This window comes from Hyperolius riggenbachi, chromosome 10 (assembly GCF_040937935.1).
Source record: "Hyperolius riggenbachi isolate aHypRig1 chromosome 10, aHypRig1.pri, whole genome shotgun sequence".
NCBI lineage: Eukaryota > Metazoa > Chordata > Amphibia > Anura > Hyperoliidae > Hyperolius > Hyperolius riggenbachi.
In genome coordinates, this window is record NC_090655.1 from 52,524,115 (window position 1) to 52,548,207 (window position 24,093).

Below are 24,093 nucleotides of genomic sequence, written 5' to 3' on the forward strand. Positions count from 1 at the left end.
ATACAGAGGTCAGCTACCTATCTACTCTATACAGGGGACAGCTACCTATCTAATCTATACTGGGGACAGCTGCCTATCTAATCTATACAGGGGACACCTGCCTATCTAATCTGTACTGGGGACACCTGCCTATCTAATCTATACAGGGGACAGCTGCCTATCTAATCTATACAGGGGACAGCTGCCTATCTAATCTATACAGGGGGCAGCTGCCTATCTAATCTATACAGGGGACAGCTGCCTATCTAATGTATACTGGGGGTGCAGCTACCTATCTAATCTATACAGGGGACAGCTACCTATCTAATCTATAATGGGGGACAGCTGCCTATCTATCTAATCTATACAGGGGACAGCTCCCTATCTAATCTATACTGGGGACAGCTACCTATCTAATCTATACAGGGGACAGCTACCTATTTAATCTATACTGGGGATAGCTGCTTATCTAATCTATACAGGGGACAGCTACCTATCTAATCTGTACTGGGGACACCTGCCTATCTAATCTATACAGGAGACAGCTGCCTATCTAATCTATACAGGGGGCAGCTGCCTATGTAATCTATACTGGGGGACAGCTACCTAGCTAATCTATACTGGAGACAGCTACCTATTTAATCTATAATGGGGACAGCTGCCTATCTATCTAATCTATACAGGGGACAGCTACCTATCTAATCTATACTGGGGCAGCTACCTATCTAATCTATACAGGGGACAGCTACCTATTTAATCTATACTGGGGACAGCTGCCTATCTAATCTATACAGGGGACAGCTACCTATCTAATCTTTACTGGGGACACCTGCCTATCTAATCTATACAGGGGGCAGCTGCCTATGTAATCTATACAGGGGGCAGCTGCCTATCTAATCTATAAAGGGGACAGCTACCTATCTAATCTATACTGGGGGACAGCTACCTATCTAATCTATACAGGGGACAGCTACCTATCTACTTTATACAGGGGTCAGCTGCCTATCTAATCTATAAAGGGGACAGCTGCCTATCTAATCTATACTGGGGACAGCTACCTATCTAATCTATACAGGGGACAGATGCCTATCTAATCTATAAAGGGGACAGCTGCTTATCTAATCTATACTGGGGGCAGCTACCTAGCTAATCTATACTGAGGACAGCTACCTATCTAATCCATACAGGGGACAGCTGCCTATCTAATCTATAAAGGGGACAGCTGCCTATCTAATCTATACTGGGCGCAGCTACCTAGCTAATCTATACTGGGGACAGCTACCTATCTAATCTATACAGGGGACAGCTGCCTATCTAATTTATAAAGGGAACAGCTGCCTATCTAATCTATACTGGGGACAGCTACCTATCTAATCTATACAGGGGACAGCTACCTATCTACTCTATACAGGGGACAGATGCCTATCTAATCTATAAAGGGGACAGCTGCCTATCTAATCTATACTGGGGGCAGCTACCTAGCTAATCTATACTGGGGACAGCTACCTATCTAATCTATACAGGGGACAGTTGCCTCTCTAATCTATAAAAGGGACAGCTGCCTATCTAATCTATACTGGGGGCAGCTACCTAGCTAATCTATACTGGGGACAGCTACCTATCTAATCTATACTGGGGACAGCTGCCTATCTAATCTATAAAGGGGACAGCTGCCTATCTAATCTATACTGGGGACAGCTACCTATCTAATCTATACAGGGGACAGCTACCTATCTAATCTATACTGGGGACAGCTACCTATCTAATCTATACAGGGGACAGCTACCTATTTAATCTATACTGGGGACAGCTGCCTATCTAATCTATACAGGGGACAGCTACCTATCTAATCTTTACTGGGGACACCTGCCTATCTAATCTATACAGGGGGCAGCTGCCTATCTAATCTATACAGGGGGCAGCTGCCTATCTAATCTATACAGGGGGCAGCTGCCTATCTAATCTATAAAGGGGACAGCTACCTATCTAATCTATACTGGGGGACAGCTACCTATCTAATCTATACAGGGGACAGCTACCTATCTACTTTATACAGGGGACAGATGCCTATCTAATCTATAAAGGGGACAGCTGCCTATCTAATCTATACTGGGGACAGCTACCTATCTAATCTATACAGGGGACAGATGCCTATCTAATCTATACTGGGGGACAGCTGCTTATCTAATCTATACAGGGGGCAGCTACCTAGCTAATCTATACTGAGGACAGCTACCTATCTAATCCATACAGGGGACAGCTGCCTATCTAATCTATAAAGGGGACAGCTGCCTATCTAATCTATACTGGGCGCAGCTACCTAGCTAATCTATACTGGGGACAGCTACCTATCTAATCTATACAGGGGACAGCTGCCTATCTAATTTATAAAGGGGACAGCTGCCTATCTAATCTATACTGGGGACAGCTACCTATCTAATCTATACAGGGGACAGCTACCTATCTAATCTATACAGGGGACAGATGCCTATCTAATCTATAAAGGGGACAGTTGCCTATCCAATCTATACTGGGGGCAGCTACCTAGCTAATCTATACTGGAGACAGCTACCTATCTAATCTATAATGGGGACAGCTGCCTATCTATCTAATCTATACAGGGGACAGCTACCTATCTAATCTATACTGGGGACAGCTACCTATCTAATCTATACAGGGGACAGCTACCTATTTAATCTATACTGGGGACAGCTGCCTATCTAATCTATACAGGGGACAGCTACCTATCTAATCTTTACTGGGGACACCTGCCTATCTAATCTATACAGGGGGCAGCTGCCTATCTAATCTATACAGGGGGCAGCTGCCTATCTAATCTATACAGGGGACAGCTGCCTATCTAATCTATAAAGGGGACAGCTGCCTATCTAATCTATACTGGGCGCAGCTACCTAGCTAATCTATACTGGGGACAGCTACCGATCTAATCTATACAGGGGACAGCTGCCTATCTAATTTATAAAGGGGACAGCTGCCTATCTAATCTATACTGGGGACAGCTACCTATCTAATCTATACAGGGGACAGCTACCTATCTACTCTATACAGGGGACAGATGCCTAGCTAATCTATACTGGGGACAGCTACCTATCTAATCTATACAGGGGACAGTTGCCTATCTAATCTATAAAAGGGACAGCTGCCTATCTAATCTATACTGGGGGCAGCTACCTAGCTAATCTATACTGGGGACAGCTACCTATCTAATCTATACAGGGGACAGCTGCCTATCTAATGTATAAAGGGGACAGCTGCCTATCTAATCTATACTGGGGACAGCTACCTATCTAATCTATACTGGGGACAGCTACCTATCTAATCTATACTGGGGACAACTACCTACCTAATCTATACTGGGGACAGCTACCTATCTAATCTATACTGGGGGGCAGCTGCCTATCTACTTTATACAGGGGTCAGCTGCCTATCTAATCTATAAAGGGGACAGCTGCCTATCTAATCTATACTGGGGACAGCTGCCTATCTAATCTATACAGGGGACAGCTGCCTATCTAATCTATACAGGGGACAGCTACCTATCTACTTTATACAGGGGTCAGCTGCCTATCTAATCTATAAAGGGGACAGCTGCCTATCTAATCTATACTGGGGACAGCTGCCTATCTAATCTATACAGGGGACAGCTACCTATCTAATCTTTACTGGGGACACCTGCCTATCTAATCTATACAGGGGGCAGCTGCCTATCTAATCTATACAGGGGGCAGCTGCCTATCTAATCTATACAGGGGACAGCTACCTATCTAATCTATACTGGGGGACAACTACCTATCTAATCTATACAGGGGACAGCTACCTATCTAATCTATAATGGGGGACAGCTGCCTATCTATTTAATCTATACAGGGGACAGCTACCTATCTAATCTATACTGGGGACAGCTACCTATCTAATCTATACAGGGGACAGCTACCTATCTAATCTATACTGGGGACAGCTGCCTATCTAATCTATACAGGGGATAGCTACCTATGTAATCTATACTGGGGGACAGCTACCTATCTAACCTATACAGGGGACAGCTGCCTATCTAATCTATACTGGGGACAGCTACCTATCTAATCTATACAGGGGTCAGCTGCTGATCTAATCTATACAGGGGACAGCTACCTATCTAATCTCTACAGGGGACAGCTGCCTATCTAATCTTTACTGGGGACAGCTGCCTATCTAATCTATACTGGGGGGCAGCTGCCTATCTAATCTATACTGGGGGACAGCTACCTATCTAATATATAAAGGGGACAGCTGCTTATCTAATCTATACAGGGGACAGCTACCTATCTAATCTATACAGGGGACAGCTGCCTATCTAATCTATACAGGGGACAGCTGTCTATCTAATCTTTACAGGGGACAGCTGCCTATCTAATCTATACTGGGGGGCAGCTACCTAGCTAATCTATACTGGGGACAGCTACCTATCTAGTCTATACAGGGGACAGCTGCCTATCTAACCTAAACTGGGGACAGCTACCTATCTAACCTATACAGAGGGCAGCTACCTATCTAACCTATACAGAGGGCAGCTACCTATCTAACCTATACAGAGGTCAGCTACCTATCTACTCTATACAGGGGACAGCTACCTATCTAATCTATACTGGGGACAGCTGCCTATCTAATCTATACAGGGGACAGCTGCCTATCTAATCTATACAGGGGACAGCTGCCTATCTAATCTATACAGGGGACAGCTGCCTATGTAATCTATACAGGGGACAGCTGCCTATCTAATCTATACAGGGGGCAGCTGCCTATCTAATCTATACAGGGGACAGCTGCCTAACTAATCTATACTGGGGGTGCAGCTACCTATCTAATCTATACAGGGGACAGCTACCTATCTAATCTATAATGGGGGACAGCTGCCTATCTATCTAATCTATACAGGGGACAGCTACCTATCTAATCTATACTATATCTATATCTATATTCATAGATCAGGGATATCGTCCACGAATCGTTGATGATCAAATACACAGAGCAACTTTAAAATCTAGAGAGGAACTATTGAAATACACCCCAAAGACTGAAAACAACAGAGTCCCAATAGTGGTCACCTACAACCCAAGATTAAAGACACTGAGGAAGATATCGAAAGCCCTGCAACCGATACTTCATAAAGACAAACGCCTGAAAGAAGTTTTTCCTGATTTACCAATGCTTGCTTTCAGACAACCTCCCAATTTGAGACAAATGATTATCAGAAGTGCATTATCTACACCAGAAACTCCAGGCACATTACCCTGTAATAACGCAAGGTGTGAGACCTGCCCTTATATCTTGTGCACAAGCCAAATACAAATACCAAACTCACAGAAATATCATCAAATATCAGACCAATTTTCCTGTGAATCATCCAATGTTGTATACATGATACGCTGCATGAAATGCCCCTCAAGAGGTATCTATATAGGAGAAACAGGACAAAAACTGCGCACACGAATGAACCATCACCGCTTTAAAATTAATGAGGGTAAAATGGACACACCAGTGGGCCAACACTTATGCGAACCAGGACACAGCATGCAAGATTTAAAAGTATTTATTCTTAAGGGTAACTTCAAAAATGAACAAGCAAGAAAGATTTCTGAGTACAAATTTATGAAAATGTTCAAGACATTAACAGAAGGTTTAAATTGTGGAATGGGATTCATGACTCCTTATGTAACATGATTGACTTGGCTTCACTATCTTCAGAAACCTGCTAGATTTCATGTTTGCTTGCATAAGCTCACTGGCTCCAGCCTGCTGATCACCTGACATCTAACTGCTAAACAGCAACCAGTACAACTGCCATCTTCATGCAGCTTCCCTGCATCAGTGTTTTACTACAGCTAACATCTAGAAATATGCCTGAAGAAGGGGACTAGATCCCAGAAAGCTTGCATTATTTAACTTTATCAGTTAGCCATTAAAAGGTATTACTTTTACAAGACTTTGTTTTTTTCTACCTACATATATTGTTTGGCTAACACGGTACAGAAACATTTTTACTACTATATACAGAGGCATCAAATCCTGACTTTCTATACAGAGGCATCAAATCCTGACTTTCTATACAGAGGCATCTAATCCTGACTTTCTATACAGAGGCATCTAATCCTGGCTATCTATACAGAGGCTTCTAATCCTGGCTATCTATACAGAGGCTTCTAATTCTGACTATCTACTGTATACTGAGGCATCTAATCCTGACTTTCTATACAGAGGCATCTAACCCAGTGTAACGATTGTGGAACTTTCTCCGTGATCAGCGCACAACGCGTGCGCTGACACAGCGGAAATCCTCCACAAGCGTATATTTGCAGGCACCCAGCAAAAGGTGCTACGCACCTGTAGAGGGAAATTCCTGTCGGCAGATGGCGCTGGGGAGTGCAGAGGAACCAATCCTCTGTACCTCCACAAGTGCCAGACAGGAATTGTACGAAGCGCAGAACGCAATCGCAAGAGAGGCGATTGCGAATGAGATTGAGCAAAGGGACAGGTTGTATGTGTGTGCGCCAATCCAGTCGCCACCCCGCGACCGCGCACACACAACAGCAGATATGAAATAGGAACACGATCGCGAGAGGTGCGATCGCCAGACGTGACACAAAGCAGATCAGAATAGAATACGAGGGTAGCAAAGGCACAGCAAATAATACAATAAGGAGATACGGAAAATAAAAAACGCTAGCTAACCGCGAACACCGCACTCATTCGCAACAGTGCACACGGTTATGCGCGGTCTCCACGTGATAAGCACAATAGAGACAAGCACGCCTAACTAACCATCGACAGACAAACATGAAACAGAGGACGCGAGCGCTTGCTTAACGGTTACCTCACCGAGCCTCCAGCAAGCGTAGCAGACAAGACAGACACACGAAAACAGGGACAAGCGAGAGATAGGATCCACAGCACTAGCGAAAAGTGGCTAGCGCGATCCAGGTACAGAGTAGCAGAACAGAAGTATCCCCAGCGCTAGCGAAAAGTAGCTAGCGCGATCCCAGAAGACAAAACAGAAGGATCCCCAGTGCTAGCGAAAAGTAGCTAGCGCGATCCCAGGAGACAGAACAGAAGAGATAGCTGGTAGCAACCGCTGCACCAGCTATACTCCAAGAACAGAGATCAGAACCATTTCCTGTCGACCACCTTTGGGACAGGATAATGGCAACAGGCAAGACAAGACAGAACAGGCAATACACATAATACAACCTGACTGGGCTAGAAAGGGAGCCTAAAGCAACCCCCAGGAATTAACTATACTAGATAGCAATGGCTGACACTCCAGCAGTGTCCATCAGGAACAGACCATGGAAAGGAAATGACCAGCAAAGCCTTCTGGGAAACATAAAGCTCTTATAGTGCCAGTCATCAAAGAAGGCAGGTAGGGGATTTGCATAACGAATGTATGCAAATTCCCCAGCAAGAGAACAGACCAGAAACTTGCAATGGAAAGACAGGTCTCTGTTCCAGAGACCTGCAGCCCACAGACTAGAGGAATGGACAAACAGCTGTCTGCCTGTGCAGCCAGCTGAGCGGATCATCACACCCAGACTATCTATACAGAGGCATCTGATCCTGACTACCTATACAGAGGCATGTAATCCTGGCTACGTATACAGAGGCATCTAATCCGGACTACCTATACAGAGGCATCTAAGTCTGACTACCTATACAGAGGCATCAAATCCTGACTACCTATACAAAGGCATCAAATCCTGACTACCTATACAGATTCATCTAATCCTGACTACCTATACAGAGCCATCTAATCCAGACTATCTATATGGCTCTGAGCTGAAGCCCTGTGTTATGGATTTAGCAGCATCTTGAGACCAGATAGGAAGTGGTTGTCCAGCGGATGGGTGAGAGACTTCGGCTGTACAACGGTAGCTTTGTTTGTCTCTGGGCCACAATGTCTTGTGTTTATACATGCTGCATCGCTTGCTTTTGTACACGCTTCATGGTGGCATATTCCATACTCAAGAGTTCTAACTGATTCAACAACTGCGATTGAGTTGTGATCTGGACACTCTGCTGGAATAGTGCGGACACTGCCGGAATTATTGCAATGGCAGTTGTTTGAGGAATGAGAGCATCAGTTTAAGGCGCCAAGCATCATTGCTTTTCCATCATGAATTGTGCTTGATGCTATTACCAAATTAATGTCTGGGAATTTCAACCAGGGATACCTGCTCTCTGAACTGTTGCTCATAGCTAGTAGGTGTAGTCCAGCGGACCATTCCTGGCAGGTAGTTGTAGATGGTGTGTGAATGGCATTACAGCATGGGCCGACCATATTGTTTTTAATATTTTGACAAATCTGTCAGATATTTTACTAGATGTTCGTCTGACTATGCACTTTAACTTTTTCTAATGCACTAATAAAGTGACAACACAGTGGTGGACATACACGCTCATTAGAGTGTTATTTTTTCCCCTTACCTTTTTCAATTACCTATACAGAAGCATCTAATCCTAGCTACCTATACAGAAGCATCTAATCTGGGCTATTTGTACAGAAGCATCTAATCCTGGCTACCTATAAAGAGGCATCTAATCCTGACTATCTATACAGAGCCATCTAATACTTGCTACCTATACAGAGGCATCTAATCCTGACTATCTATACAGAGGCATCTAATCCTGACTATACAGAGGCATCTAAACCTGGCTACCTATACAGAGGCATCTAATCCAGACTATCTATACAGAGGCATCTAATCCTGACTATATATATATATATATATATATATATATATATATATATATATATATATATATATATATATATATATATATATATATATATGCATCTAATCCTGGCTACCTATACAGAGACATCTAATCCAGACTATCTATACAGAGGCATCTAATCCTGACTACCTATACAGAGGCATCTAATCCTGACTACCTATACATAAGCATCTAATCCTGACTATCTATACAGTGGCATCTAATCCTGGCTACCTATACAGAGGCATCTAATCCGGACTCCCTATACAGAGGCATATAATCCTAGCTCCCTATACAGAGGCATCTAATCCTGACTACCTATACAGAGGCATCTAATCTCGGCTACCTATACAGAGACATCTAATCCAGACTATCTGTACAGAGGCATCTAATCCTGACTACCTACACAGAGGCATCTAATCCTGGCTACCTATACAGAGGCACCTAATCCTTGCTACCTATACAGAGGCATCTAATCCTGGCTACCTATACAGAGGCATCTAATCCAGACTATCTATACAGAGGCAGAGGACTATCTATACAGAGCGGTTGTCCAGCGGATGGGTGAGCGACCTCTGCTTTACAACGGTAGCTTCATTTGTCTCTGCCTCAATGTCTTGTGCTTACACATGCTGCATCGCTTGCTTTTGTACACGCTTCATGGTGGCATACTCCATACTCGATTCTAACTGATTCAACAACTGCGATTGAGTTGTGATCTGGACACCACAAGTTTTCGCACCGGGTGCCACCAACCCTAGTAACGCCTCTGATACCAGGCATGGGCAAACTTGGCCCTCCAGCTGTTAAGGGAACTTCAAATCCCACAATGCATTGCAGAAGTGTGACAGCCACAGTCATGACTCATAAAGGCCTTTGTGGGATTTGTAGTTCCTTAACAGCTGGAGGGCCACGTTTGCCCATGCCTGATCTATACAGAGGCATCTAATCCTGACTATATATACTGAGGTACCTATTGCTAACTATCTATACAGAAGCATCTAATCCTGGCTACCTGTGCAGAGGCATATAATCTGGGCTATCTGTATAGAGGCATCTAGTCCTGGCTACCTATAAAGAGGAATCTAATCCGGACTACCTATACAGAGGCATCTAATCTTGGCTACCTATACAGAGACATCTAATCCGGACTATCTATACAGAGACATCTAATCCGGACTATCTATACAGAGACATCTAATCCGGACTATCTATACAGAGGCATCTAATCCGGACTATCTATACAGAGGCATCTAATCCTGACTACCTATACAGAAGCATCTAATCCTGACTACCTATACTGAGGCATCTAATCCTGAGTATCTATACAGTGGCATCTAATCCTGGCTACCTATACAGAGGCATCTAATCCTGGCTACATATATAGAGGCATCTAATCCGGACTATCTATACAGAGGCATCTAATCCTGACTATATATACAGAGGCATCTAATCCTGACTATCTATACAGAGGCATCTAATCCTGACTATACAGAGGCATCTAATCCTGACTACCTATACAGAGGCATCTAATCCTGACTATCTATACTGAGGCATCTAATCCTGGCTACCTATACAGAGGCATCTAATCCTGACTATCTATACAGAGGCATCTAATCCTGACTATATATACAGAGGCATCTAATCCTGACTATCTATACAGAGGCATCTAATCCTGACTATACAGAGGCATCTAATCCTGGCTACCTATACAGAGACATCTAATCCGGACTATCTATACAGAGGCATCTAATCCTGACTACCTATACAGAGGCATCTAATCCTGACTATCTATACTGAGGCATCTAATCCTGGCTACCTATACAGAGGCATCTAATCCTGACTATATATACAGAGGCATCTAATCCTGACTATTTATACAGTGGCATCTAATCCGGACTATCTATACAGACATCTAATCCGGACTATCTATACAGAGGCATCTAATCCTGACTACCTATACAGAGGCATCTAATCCTTACTATATATACAGAGGCATCTAATCCTGACTACCTATACAGAAGCATCTAATCCTGACTACCTATACTGAGGCATCTAATCCTGGCTATCTATACAGTGGCATCTAATCCTGGCTACCTATACAGAGGCATCTAATCCTGGCTACCTATACAGAGGCATCTAATCCTGGCTACCTATACAGAGGCATCTAATCCTGGCTACCTATACAGAGGCATCTAATCCGGACTCCCTATACAGAGGCATCTAATCCTAGCTCCCTATACAGAGGCATCTAATCCTGACTATCTATACAGAGGCATCTAATCCTGACTACCTATACAGAGGCATCTAATCCTGGCTACCTATACAGAGGCATCTAATCCTAGCTCCCTATACAGAGGCATCTAATCCTTGCTGCCTATACAGAGGCATCTAATCCAGACTATCTATACAGAGGCAGAGGACTATCTATACAGAGCGGTTGTCCAGCGGATGGGTGAGAGACTTCTGCTTTACAACGGTAGTTTCGTTTGTCTCGGCCTCAATGTCTTGTGCTTACACATGCTGCATCGCTTGCTTTTGTACACGCTTCATGGTGGCATATTCCATACTCAGTTCTAGGGTTGCCGCGGTATACCGGTATGACGATATACCACGGTATGATTGTGCACGGTAATCGTACCGTGCACAATCTCGTTTTACCGGTTTTCAGGGGGCGGGGCTACCGGGGGGCGGAGCGACGTAGAAGCGGCGCACGAACAGCGGTGGGTATAAATACTCACTTTCCAGCAGCCAGCTCCGTCCTCCGCGCTGTACCCGGGCTTCATTGTTCTTCCTGTTCTTGTATCTTATTTCCTGAAACAGCGCCCCCTGGGTGCTATTACAAGGAGATGATGCAAGCACAAACAGGAAGTAGAAGGAAGCACAGTACACGCGTGAGGACTTGGCTGCTGACAAGTGAGTATTTGTCCCCTCTCCCTCCCTCCAGCTCTCTGTGCTGGCCAACGAATTCTAGCTACACCTATCCCTGGCTACCCATGCTGCGCCACCTACCACTGGCTACACCTATCCCTGGCTACCCATGCTGCGCCATCTACCACTGGCAACACCTATCCCTGGCTACCCATGCTGCGCCATCTACCACTGGCTACACCTATCCCTGGCTACCCATGCTGCGCCACCTACCACTGGCTACACCTATCCCTGGCTACCCATGCTGCGCCACCTAATACTGGCTACACCTATCCCTGGCTACCTATGCTGCTACACCTATCCCTGGCTACCTATGCTGCAAGCACCTACCACTGGCTACACCTATCCCTGGCTACCTATGCTGCGAGCACCTACCACTGACTACACCTATCCCTGGCTACCTATGCTGCAGCCACCTACTACTGACTACACCTATCCCTGGCTACCTATGTTGCGGCACCTACCACTGGCTACACCTCCCCCTGGCTACCTATGCTGCGACACCTACCACTGGCTACACCTATACCTGGCTAACTATGCTACGGCACCTGCCACTGGCTACACCTATCCCTGGCTACCTATGCTGCAGCCACCTATTACTGGTGGGTGGGGGAACATTATTTAATGTAAGGGGGTGGGGCCCAGGTCCAAATAATTGTTTTATACCGTATACCGTAATACCGTCATACCGTGGTATTTTTTTTGACGGTTATCATACCGTGGAATTTCATACCGTTGCAACCCTACTCAGTTCTAACTGATTCAACAACTGCGATTGAGTTGTGATCTGGAGACCACAAGTTTTCGCACCGGGTGCCACCAACCCTAGTAACGCCTCTGATACCAGGCATGGGCAAACTTGGCCCTCCAGCTGTTAAGGGAACTTCAAATCCCACAATGCATTGCAGAAGTGTGACAGCCACAGTCATGACTCATGAAGGCAAATGCATTGTGGGACTTGTAGTTCCTTAACAGCTGGAGGGCCAAGTTTGCCCATGCCTGATCTATACAGAGGCATCTAATCCTGACAATATATACTGAGGTACCTATTGCTAACTATCTATACAGAAGCATCTAATCCTGGCTATGTATACTGAGGTACCTATTCCTAAGGGCCCATTTCCACTATCGCGAATTTGCATGCGTTTGCTGCAAGCCAATTCGCATAGCCAATACAAGTGGATGGGACTGTTTCCACTTGTCAGGATTTCTGAGCATTTTCGTCCGTGTCAAAAATTTGCGTGGCAAAGCCTTTACAATTTGCATACCGCTATACGGGTGTATGCGAATTTCCATGCGAAATCGCACGCAAATTTGCATGGAATCAATTGAAAAGCACACAGGCACTGCCATGGCTAAATTCGCATACAGCGTCATTCATCCGAATTCGCATTAAAATTTGCATACAACCGCATGCAAAATTTTTCACACCGCACAAGTGGAAATGGGCCTGACTATCTATACTGAGGCATCTAATCCTGGCTACCTATAAAGAGGCATCTAATCCTGACTATCTATACAGAGGCATCTAATCCTGACTATCTATACAGAGCCATCTAATCCTGACTATCTATACTGAGGCATCTAATCCTGGCTACCTATAAAGAGGCATCTAATCCTGACTATCTATACTGAGGTACCTATTCCTGACTATCTAGACAGAGGCATCTAATCCTGGCTATGTATACTAAGTTACCTATTCCTGACTAGCTATACAGAGGCATCTAATCCTAGCTATGTATACGGAGGTACCCATTCCTGACTATCTATACAGAGGCATCTGAGGGCGCAAAGCATCATTGTTTTTGCATCATGAATTGTGCTTGATGCTATTAACATTCAAATGAATATCTGGGGATTGCGACCAGGGATACCTGCTCTCTGAACTGTTGCTCAAACCTAGTAGGTGAAGTCCAGCGGACCATTCCTAGCACTGCCATGGCATGCAAGTCCCGAGGTAGTGACCAAAAATAACAATACAGGACAACTTCCGAGGCCCTGCTGTATGACACTGATAGACTGTACTACCTTTAACGAGAATCTGTTATGGAGGGCAAGTCTGCCATCCATTCAAGTAAAAGGTATGCACTGACTGCAAACAGCTGTTTGTGTAGTGACGGCCATGCTGGACTGGTGCGCACCATGACGGCTTTCAAGCCCATATGGTCGCCGGGCTGAGGTAGCTGTAATGACAGAACAGTGACTGTCCAGCTGATCAAATTTGGTCTGTCCACAATGAAGCAACGACCTTATTATCGTTGGTGTGCCACCCCTCGAGACACTCCTATAGCTGGCGGTCATTGCTTCATTGTGATATGCAAGCCCCTTCACCGCGGCAAGGTAATGATCACGAAGGGGAATGGGCACATGTTCATGCCTTTTGTTTTGTTGTTGCAGCTGCAGTGCAGACAGAAAAATTAGGCAGGCATGTACACGCACCAGAAAAAGTATTCTAGCAGCCGCTGCTACCAGCATCCTTAAAAATTCAGGAATCCGCCTGGAGTCCTGGACCCTGTTGGTGGTGGCGGAGAAGGCAGTCAAGCGGCCTGTGGGTAGAGGTGCTGTGTGGGGAGTGACTTAGTCTTGGGGCAGGCAGTCACACGGCGTGCAGGCAGAGATGCTGTGTGTGGGGACTGACTTAGTCTTCGGGCGGACAGTAGCCCTCCGGCATCCATGCCTCATTCATTTTGATAAAGGTGAGGTACTGAACACTTTCGTGACTTAGGTGACTTCTCTTCTCAGTGACCATGCCTCCAGCTGCGCTGAAGGTCCTTTCTGACAGGATGCTTGAGGCAGGGCAAGACAGAAGTTGGATGGCAAATTGGGACAGCTCTAGCCACAGTTCGAGCAAGTGCACCCAGTAGTCCAAGGGTTCTCCGCTGCTCACAGTGTCTCCATCCACACTTAGGGCCAGGTAGTCGGCTACCTGCCGGTCCAGGCGTTGGTGGAGGGTGGATCCGGAAGGGCTAAGGCGAGGCGTTGGGCTAAAGAATGTCTGCATGTCCGACATCACCATGAGATCGCTGGAGCGCCCTGTCCTTGCCTGCGTGGACATGGGAGGAGGATTACTGGCAGTGGTACTTTATTGCGTTGTGCTGTGACATCACCCTTAAACGCATTGTAAAGCATAGTTGCCAGCTTGTTGTGCATGTGCTGCATCCTTTCTGCCTTCAGGTGAGTTGGTAACATGTCCGCCACTTTGTGCCTATACCGAGGGTCTAGTAGTGTGGCCACCCAGTACAGCTCATTCCCCTTGAGGTTTTTTTATACGGGGGTCCATCAATAGGCTGGACAGCATGAAAGACGCCATCTGCACAAAGTTGGATCCAGACGTACTATCCATCTCCTCTTGCTCTTCCTCAGTGACATCAGGTAAGTCCTCCTCCTCCTGGAACCTTGCAGAGGGACAGAGGAGAGAGAGTTGTGTGAAACGTCACCCCGGGATACAGTAGAAGCGCTAACACCTTTGGACTTATATAAAGTCCTCCTCCCCCCAGCCACGAACAATACCACGGGAACGTCGAGCAGCACAAGCCCCCTGCGACTCCTGCTGCGGTTTTTCTTCTGCCGACACCTCCTTCTCCTCCAAAGAAACACCTTCCCCATCATCCGAGTCTGACTCCTCTTCCCCACACGACTCTTCCTCCTCAACCCCCTGTGCTGCAGCAGACGTTGAGGAAATATCTTGTTTTGATGAAAATTGCTCCCACTACTGCTCCTCCCGTAACTGTTCCTGTTCACGCTCCACTACAGCTTTATCCACCACCCTATGCACGGCACGCTCCAGGAAGTAAGCGTACGGGATCAAGTCGCTGATGGTGCCTTCACTGTGACTCACCAGGTTGGTCACCTCCTCAAACGGCATGAGCCTGCATGCATTTCGCATCAGTGTCCAGTTGTTGGGCCAGAACATCCCCATCTCCCCAGATTGTGTCCTTTTACTGTAATTGTACAGGTACTGGGTGAAGGCTTTCTCCTGTTCTAGCAGGCAAGAGAGCATGACCAGGGTCGAATTCCAGCGAGTCAGGCTATCACATATCAAGCATCTCACCGGCAAGTTGTTTCACCGCTGAATGTCCACAAAGCGTGCCACTCCACAAGGGAGTGGCTACAATGTGCCTGCTGACTGTGATGTAGAGGGTCAAAGTTGACCCTAGTGGTGCACTATGGGGGCGAACCACCGAAAGTTCGCCTGGAACCGTTCGCCGGCGAACCGTTCGGGCCATCTTTAGCCATACATAGTGACGGTTGTATGAAAAATCACGTGGCAACATATTGGAAATTGCACTTAGAAATCACTGCGAATCGTGATCAGATTTACAGCATATTTATTAATCGAAAAATGTTCACAGTGGAAAAGGGCTATAAGAGGGTACCCACCTTCTGACAACCATTGGAAACTTTATTTTTTTTTAACATTTGTGGTAATTTTTCATGTCACATTGTAAGCTCTGCTTATTTCAATATCTGTGTTGTGTCCTCAGGTCTACAATGCTCCAAAGCCAAAAATGGAGCCAGGTATCTGGAAGAAGCTTGCAGAACTGGGGTTAATATTATCTACCAAGCCTCTACACTTAACATTTGGTGCTCGGGCCTTTTCCTATGCAGCCCCTACTCTATGGAACTCACTTCCACAATCAGTACGAGAGGCTCCTTCTCTGGACAGCTTTAAAAAAAGGCTAAAAACTCACCTTTGTTCCCGAGACTGTGAGACTGCATAATGCAGGGTCACAGCGCTTTGAGTCCCCAGGGAGAAAAGCGCTATATAAATATTATTGTTATTGTTACATACAATTACATTGTGCACCTCTTCGTTTGTCCAGATTACATACTGGTTAAAGAAGGAATACGAACATCTTTATAACTCTGAGTATTCTGACATCTTTATAACAAAACTGAGTACACCCTCCTTTTTTTATAAAATATTTTATGAAATCTTTTTATGGGACGATAATGAAGATATGGCACTTTGATGCAATGTAGTCAGTGAACAGCATGTATAATGGTGTAAATATGCCGTTCAATCAAAACAACTCAAAACGCAGCCATTCATGTCTAAACCACTGGCAACAAAAGTTGAGCCCACCCCTAAGTGAAGAATGTGACAATTGTGCCCAATGTGTCAGTATTTTGTATATATTTGTATATATTTTGCATTATATTTCAGCACTGCCTTAAAGGATACTCGAAGTGACGTGTGACATGAGACAGACATGGGTATGTACAGTGCCTAGCATACAAATAACTATGCTGCATTCCTTTTTTTTTTTCATTCTCTGCCTGAAAGAGTTAAATATCAGGTATGTAAGTGACTGACTCAGTCCTGACTCAGACAGGAAGTGACTACAGTATGACCCTCACTGATAGGAAGGGGTTTTATAGTTGGAATTTCCTAGCAGAAAATGGCTTCTGAGAGCAGGAAAGAGATACAAAGGGTCAATAGCTCATAGATTTTAGCTTTGGCATACTTCAATGAATGTGTCATTGAAGAAAAAACAAAACAGTAAAATTTAAAAAGTAAATGTAAACATAAATAAAACTGTAAAATATATCTTAAGTCATTTTTAGGAGAAGGAAGATAGATACAATAGTTGTTTTCATTCGTTTATTTTCGCTTCGGGTGTCCTTTAACTCTCTTGGGCATGGAGTGGGGAGATGGTGGACTGGTCTGGAAGGCAGTGGTGGAGACTGGCTGGAGAGCTCGATGCAGTCGTCGTCCTCTTCATTCTTCCTCTTGTCATTCTGGTTGTGCTGTCCCTCTGCACGTCTCTCAATGGACTCAACTTCTTCACTCACAGCTCCGCTCCTCCTACACCCCAGCAGCCCACATACGGGGACAGCACTGGTTGCTACTCTGATTGGCTGGCAAGGGAAGTGTTCAGGCGGGAGTGATGAAAATAACAGCAAACGGCCTGCTAGGTTATCACACTGTGTGGTCCCTTCTTGTGGCCAGTCTCTCTTTTGTGCTCCTCCTCCACATGGCCGTGCATAGCAACCACTGCCGGGAACATACTGGGCATGCGTGATTACTAATGACTCGGAATCATGCATGCTCACAATGCACTTAGCTATGGCTGCTGTGCAAAGCTGTTTGGGGACATGATCCATGGGGGTGCATGTTGTGGACAGGGCATGCGTCCTGCTATGACTAGAACCAGTCAGATATGTGAATGGGAGGGGGGGGGGGGTGGTGGACAGCTGCAGTACAGAGGGGAGACCGGTCACAAGGAGGGCCACCAAGTGTCTGATAATATAAAGAATAAGCAGGTAGCTATAACTAAAACACACTAGTTTCCAGTTTTCAATGAACTGACTGATTAGTTTTAGCTGGTTTTCTCAAATTGCTTTTTTCCCCATCACTCCATCTGGGATTAAGAAAGGCAACCCACCCTCAAAACACCCCTCATATTCATCTCGGTGACCCCTTTACTTTGTGGGCCATGACCTCCCCCCCCCCCTTTTCCCAACCTCTGAACAGAATGGGAGGAGGGGTGGTAAGTGGCTGCAACAACCATCACCCCACAAATAGGCCACAGAGGGTAGGAGGTGGTGGGTGGGGAATAATGAGTGTAGATTAGAGTACAAACCTGCAGCCAATGCTGGATGCTTCATGTAGCGTTCAAGACGAGACAACACCACCAAAAGCTGCCACTGTTTAAAAAACACTTCCATTTATTTGAATAGAATGGCAGTAGATACCTTTTATGGCCTGCTGAAACCAACGCGTTTACCGCCCGTGTGAATCAGCCCTTAATTGCCTAAGGGGTGCTGCTCCTCTGGCCCCCTTGTCTATACGGGATCAGCCATATTCCCCAAGGAGGGAATGCAGCTGCAGAATTCTGAAACTCCTAGCATGCCTTTCACCCCCACAATGCATGCTGGGAGTTGGTTCTTTGGGTCTTTCCACACTATGCGCATTGTAATAGGGTCCCAACACAACAGTGGCAAAAAAGTCTCTGTGATAGATGTGTGCTGGGACCATGCAGTGAAGCATACAATACAATGAAAACATGCTTCACTGCCACCGTAAATGCAGAATGCGTCGGGTAAATGCACAACATGCTCTGTATTACTTCAGTGGAACTTGCTGCACTGCACTAGATGTGAACGTACCATAAAAATACCACTACATCGCATTGGAGTCCGATTATGTTGTCCATTGTGATGGAACGCATTGGATTCGGTGAGAAAGGACCTTCAGTCCATACCACTGACATGCGCTGTTACTTCACCCTCCCAAATTTTTCGTTATTGGTAAAGCAGAATTTAATACATTGCAGATTAGTATATAGTCCACACAATATGCACCATGTACAAAAGCCTCTTCCCCTGCAGATAGCCGTTATAAAAAACCTTTGCTTTGTGCCCCCCATATAGAAGTGTTACTTTATTCCCCCTCTTCCCATAAGATGTGTGTGCAAACAGCCCTAATCCAAACAAGAACTATTATTACCATCCACATCCCCAAATCATCCCTACCCCCCTTTAAAGTAGACCTGAAGTCTTGCACATGACAGAAGAAAACAGAGAAATGCACCCTGTAGGTATTTAGAGAGTTTAGCCTGTTTAATTCTCCCCTAGCTGTGACTAATCACAAGTAGTAATTTGATTCCTTAGCTATGTCATCTGACTGCCACAGCAGAGATCTCATTTGTAAACACAATGTTAAAGAAAACCTGTAATAAAAAAAAATCTCTCTAGGGGATACTTGCCTTGGGAGGTGGAAGCCTCTGGATCCTACCGAGGCTTCCCCCGTCCTCCTTCATCCCTCCGTTTAGCCTGCCGGGACCCCCGAAGTGCGGCAATGTAAATATTTACCTCTCATCGATCCTGTGCTGGCGTACTAGCGGCTTTTCATTCGGGTAAGGCAGAAATAGCCTAACCGGATTGATCCGCCCTAATACGCAGGCACGAGTCCTTTTGCGCCTGCGCAGTAGAGTGGATCGAACGGCTTCAGCTATTTCTGCCTTACCCGAATGAAAAGCCGCTAGTGCGTCTGCGCAGGATCCCGGAGCCTTGTCAGGGTTGTTGGGGGAGCCAACGCTGGATTCCCTGCAGTTACAGGGTTGCGGAAAGCCTTATTGGGACCCTGAGGCTTCCCCCTCCCAAGGTAAGTACCCCCCACAGGACTTTTTTTTTTTTAATACAGGGTCTCTTTAACTACTAGCCGACCGTGTGACGCCGATGGGCGTGGCCACAGTGGCAGCCCCAGGACCGCCTAACGCCGGCGTAAAGTCCAGGGCTCTGTTTTGCAGGAGATCGCGCACAGGCTGCGCGCACATCTCCTGCTTGGTGGGCGGGCGGAGCTCCGTCTTCAGTCTCCGAGCACCTATCGCCGCTCGGGAGACTGTTAGACGGCGTAACTACAGTCTAATTACACGTACAGCGTTGCGATCTGCAGCAGCGCTGGGGACAGCCATGTGACACGTCCCCTCCTGAGACACAGAGGTGATCAGCTGTCATAGGCTGAAGACTACGACAGCTGATCACGGGGATTGGCTGGTGGGGGGGGTTACAGTATAAAAAAATAAACACTTATTTTTATAAAAAAAAAAAACACACACAAATAAATAAACAAACAATCATTGGGGGGGGGGGGGGGGGGGGGGGGCGATCAGACAACGCCAACAGAAAGCTCTGTTGGTAGGGAGAATAAAAGGGGGGGAGGGGGGTGGAATCACTTGTGTGTTGTCGAGTGGCCCTGCAGCTTGGCCTTAAAGCTGCAGTGGCCAAGTTAATGCAAAATGGCCTGGTCTTTAGTGGGGTTTAACACTGAGGTCCTCAAGTGGTTAACAATATGTCTGTGAAAGCGGAGAGTAGACCAACTGCAGATTTATTGCAGACTTTGTATCAGATGTAACAAATGTTTGTTTTTTCTTTAAAGGTTATTTTGCTGCTGCTTATCTTTTAGAGCATATAGTAAATTCTGAGTTCAAGTCTGCTTAAGTATTACCTCCTGGTGGTGGGGCCCGACTTGTTAGATGTTCTCAGCTTGGGGCAGCATGTTGGCGTAGTGGTTAGCGCTCTCGCCTTGCAGTGCTGAGTCCCGGGTTCAAATCCCAGCCAGGTCAACATCTGCAAGGAGTTTGTATCTTCTCCTTGTGTCTGTGTGGGTTTTCTCTGGGCACTCCGGTTTCGTCCCACATCCCAAAAACATACAGATAAGTTAATTGTCTTCCCTCTAAATTGGGCGTAGACTACGATACATACACTACACAATATATACATAGACCTAGTTACCAGGCAGCAGCAGCAAGCAGTTGCCAGGCAGCAGCAGCAAGCAGTTGCCAGGCGGCAGCAGCAAGCAGTTGCCAGGCGGCAGCAGCAAGCAGTTGCCAGGCGGCAGCAGCAGCAAGCAGTTGCCAGGCGGCAGCAGCAGCAAGCAGTTGCCAGGCGGCAGCAGCAGCAAGCAGTTGCCAGGCGGCAGCAGCAGCAAGCAGTTGCCAGGCGGCAGCAGCAGCAAGCAGTTGCCAGGCGGCAGCAGCAGCAAGCAGTTGCCAGGCGGCAGCAGCAGCAAGCAGTTGCCAGGCGGCAGCAGCAGCAAGCAGTTGCCAGGCAGCAGCAGCAAGCAGTTGCCAGGCAGCAGCAGCAAGCAGTTGCCAGGCAGCAGCAGCAAGCAGTTGCCAGGCAGCAGCAGCAAGCAGTTGCCAGGCAGCAGCAGCAAGCAGTTGCCAGGCAGCAGCAGCAAGCAGTTTCCAGGCAGCAGCAGCAAGCAGTTACCAGGCGGCAGCAGCAAGCAGTTGCCAGGCGGCAGCAGCAAGCAGTTACCAGGCGGCAGCAGCAAGCAGTTACCAGGCGGCAGCAGCAAGCAGTTACCAGGCGGCAGCAGCAAGCAGTTACCAGGCGGCAGCAAGCAGTTGTGAGAGTTTGAGAGTCATTTCACTGCTTATCTACTGTCTGTAGAAATGAGGCCTTAAGCAAAACTTGATATGCATGAGAGATCTCATACTGGTGACAAACCTTATTCTGTGCTTAGTGTGCAAAATGTTTTTATACAGAAATTTCATGTTCTCACACATAAGACTCCGAGTCCTCACACCAAGGAGAAGCTGCGCTTTGAGTGTAATAAAATGGTTGATTTACTTCTGAAACCTTGCCATACATGAGTAGATCTTGCACTACTGAGTGGCCCTGTTTATGTTCTGAGTGTTGGAAATGTTACAGAGGTAAAGCAAACCTTGTCATGCATGAGCGATCTCGCATAATTGAGAAGCCCGTTGTATGTGCTGAGTGTGGGAAATGTTAGAGGTAAAGCAAAACTTGTCATACATGAGCAATCTCGCATAATTGAGAAGCCCGTTGTATGTGCTGAGTGTGGGAAATGTTAGAGGTAAAGCAAAACTTGTCATACATGAGCGATCTCGCATAATTGAGAAGCCCGTTGTATGTGCTGAGTGTGGGAAATGTTAGAGGTAAAGCAAACCTTGTTATGCATGGGCGATCTTGCATAATTGAGAAGCCCTATTTATGTCATGAGTGTGGGAAATGTTTGAGGTAAAGCAAACCTAGTCATACATGAGAGAGAGCACATATACCAGGCTTCTCAATTGTGTGCGGAGTGTGGGAAATGTTTCAGAGGTAAAGCAAATCTTGTCATATATGAGTGATCTTAAACTATTGAAAAGCTCTATTTATGTGATGAGTGAGGGAAATGTTTTGGAGGCAAAGAAAATCTTGTCATATATGAGAGATCTCACAATGACAGACATGACACTCGACTCATACTCAGTGCAAATGTCTAACAAGTGGAGATTTATGCCAAAATATTTCCAACACTCATCACATAAATAGAGATTTCAATAGTGTGTGCTCACACATGTATAAGGTTTGCTTTACCTCCAAAACCTTTCCCACACTTGGCACATAAAATCTCAGTAGTGTGTGATCATTCAGGTATGACAGTTTGTGTTACCCCTAAAACATTTCCCACACTCATGACATAAATATGGTGTCTCAATTGTGTGACATCTCACATGTATGGCAAGGTGTGCTTAACCTCTAAAGCAAACCTTGTCTTACACAAGAGATCTCACACAGTTGAGAAGCCTGCTGTATGTGCTGAGTGTGTGGGAAATGTTTTTGAGATAAAGCAACCCTTGCCCATACATGAGTGATCTTACATCACTGAGTGTCCCTATTTATGTCCTGAGTGTTGGAAATATGTCAGAGGAAAAGCAAACCTTGTCATACATGAGTGATCTTAAACTATTGAAAAGCTCTATTTATGTGAGGAGTTAGGGAAATGTTTTGGAGGTAAAGAAATAGTCATATATGATGGATATCACAATGACGGGCACGATACTCTACCCATACTCAAATCAAATGTCTTATAAGCAGAGAGTTATGCCCAAAACATTTCCCACACTCGGCACATAAATAGATCTTTTCAGTAGTGTATCCGCTCTCTTATTTGACAAGGTTTGCTTTACCTCTAAAACATTTCCCACACTCAGCACATAAACAGGGCCTCTCAGTAGTATATGATCACTCAGGTATGACAAGGTTTGCTTAACCTCTAAAACCTTTCCCACACTCGGCACATAAATAGGGCATTTCAGCAGTGTGAGATACTTGTATATGACAAGATTTGCTTTACCTTCAGTACATTCCCACACAGCATAATATGTGGTCATGTCAGAGATAGCCTGATAGCAAGTGGTACAGGATAATGAGAATGCACATAGGGGCTTCTAAGTAGTGTGAGAGCAGCAGCTCGCCAGCAGCCTAGCGCTGTACTGAGCAGCAATTCCATCAACTTAGTCACATTTCTGGAACAGTAACCCATCACCACTCCTGTCCTGAAATAGTGCTTTTACATATAAAGTCACCCAATCAGTGTAACCCCTTACCTCCCAGCACAGCTATTCCAACCCCTCTGCACACTTTTCATGTAGATATTTCTTCAGTGCCGACAATGAACAATTCTCCAGTTGATTAACATCTATATGTCTTTTTGTTTCCCCCAGGCTGTGTGTATGTCTTTTTGTTTCCCCCAGGCTGTGTATAAGAGAGATGACCCTGAACCTCTCAGGAAGGATTGGCACATTGGGTCACATGCAGCATCGGGAGCCTTACAGAGGATGCAGTAGTCCGGTGCCTGGAGATCTGGTATGTTTCCACTGCGTACCGCTCTGCATTAGTGGGAGAGAGGTATGGGGGGGGGGGGGGGGGGGGGTGTTAGTGTCGCACTGAGACCCCCGATTACTGGAATGCATAAGCAACCAGTATTACACATATCCGGCCTCAGGCAATCCCCACCTGTGCAGCATGATAGAGGCTCTGCTGTATCTGTATAAGCAGAGTATCCGCTTTTAGTGCTATTTTACACCATCTGTGTTCCCATACGAATAGCAGATTCCTTAGCAAAATAGAAATTGCGGCAGATATTTTTCACCAGAGCATTTCTTTTATTCA

At 45.9% G+C, this 24,093-nt stretch overlaps 1 long non-coding RNA gene across 3 annotated transcripts in view; it reads left to right on the top strand.

Moving 5' to 3' along the window:
- The window catches only part of LOC137534025 (uncharacterized), an 80,482-nt gene that overhangs the window by 51,431 nt on the left and 4,958 nt on the right, over nucleotides 1–24,093 (top strand). For 2 of the 3 annotated variants that reach the window (XR_011024285.1, XR_011024284.1), the window contains exon 3: nucleotides 23,646–23,787. This is a non-coding gene — a long non-coding RNA (uncharacterized lncRNA). Of the gene's footprint in view, nucleotides 1–16,845; nucleotides 16,897–23,645; nucleotides 23,788–24,093 lie in introns of those variants that run through there. The other variant, XR_011024286.1, reaches the window with a different exon arrangement.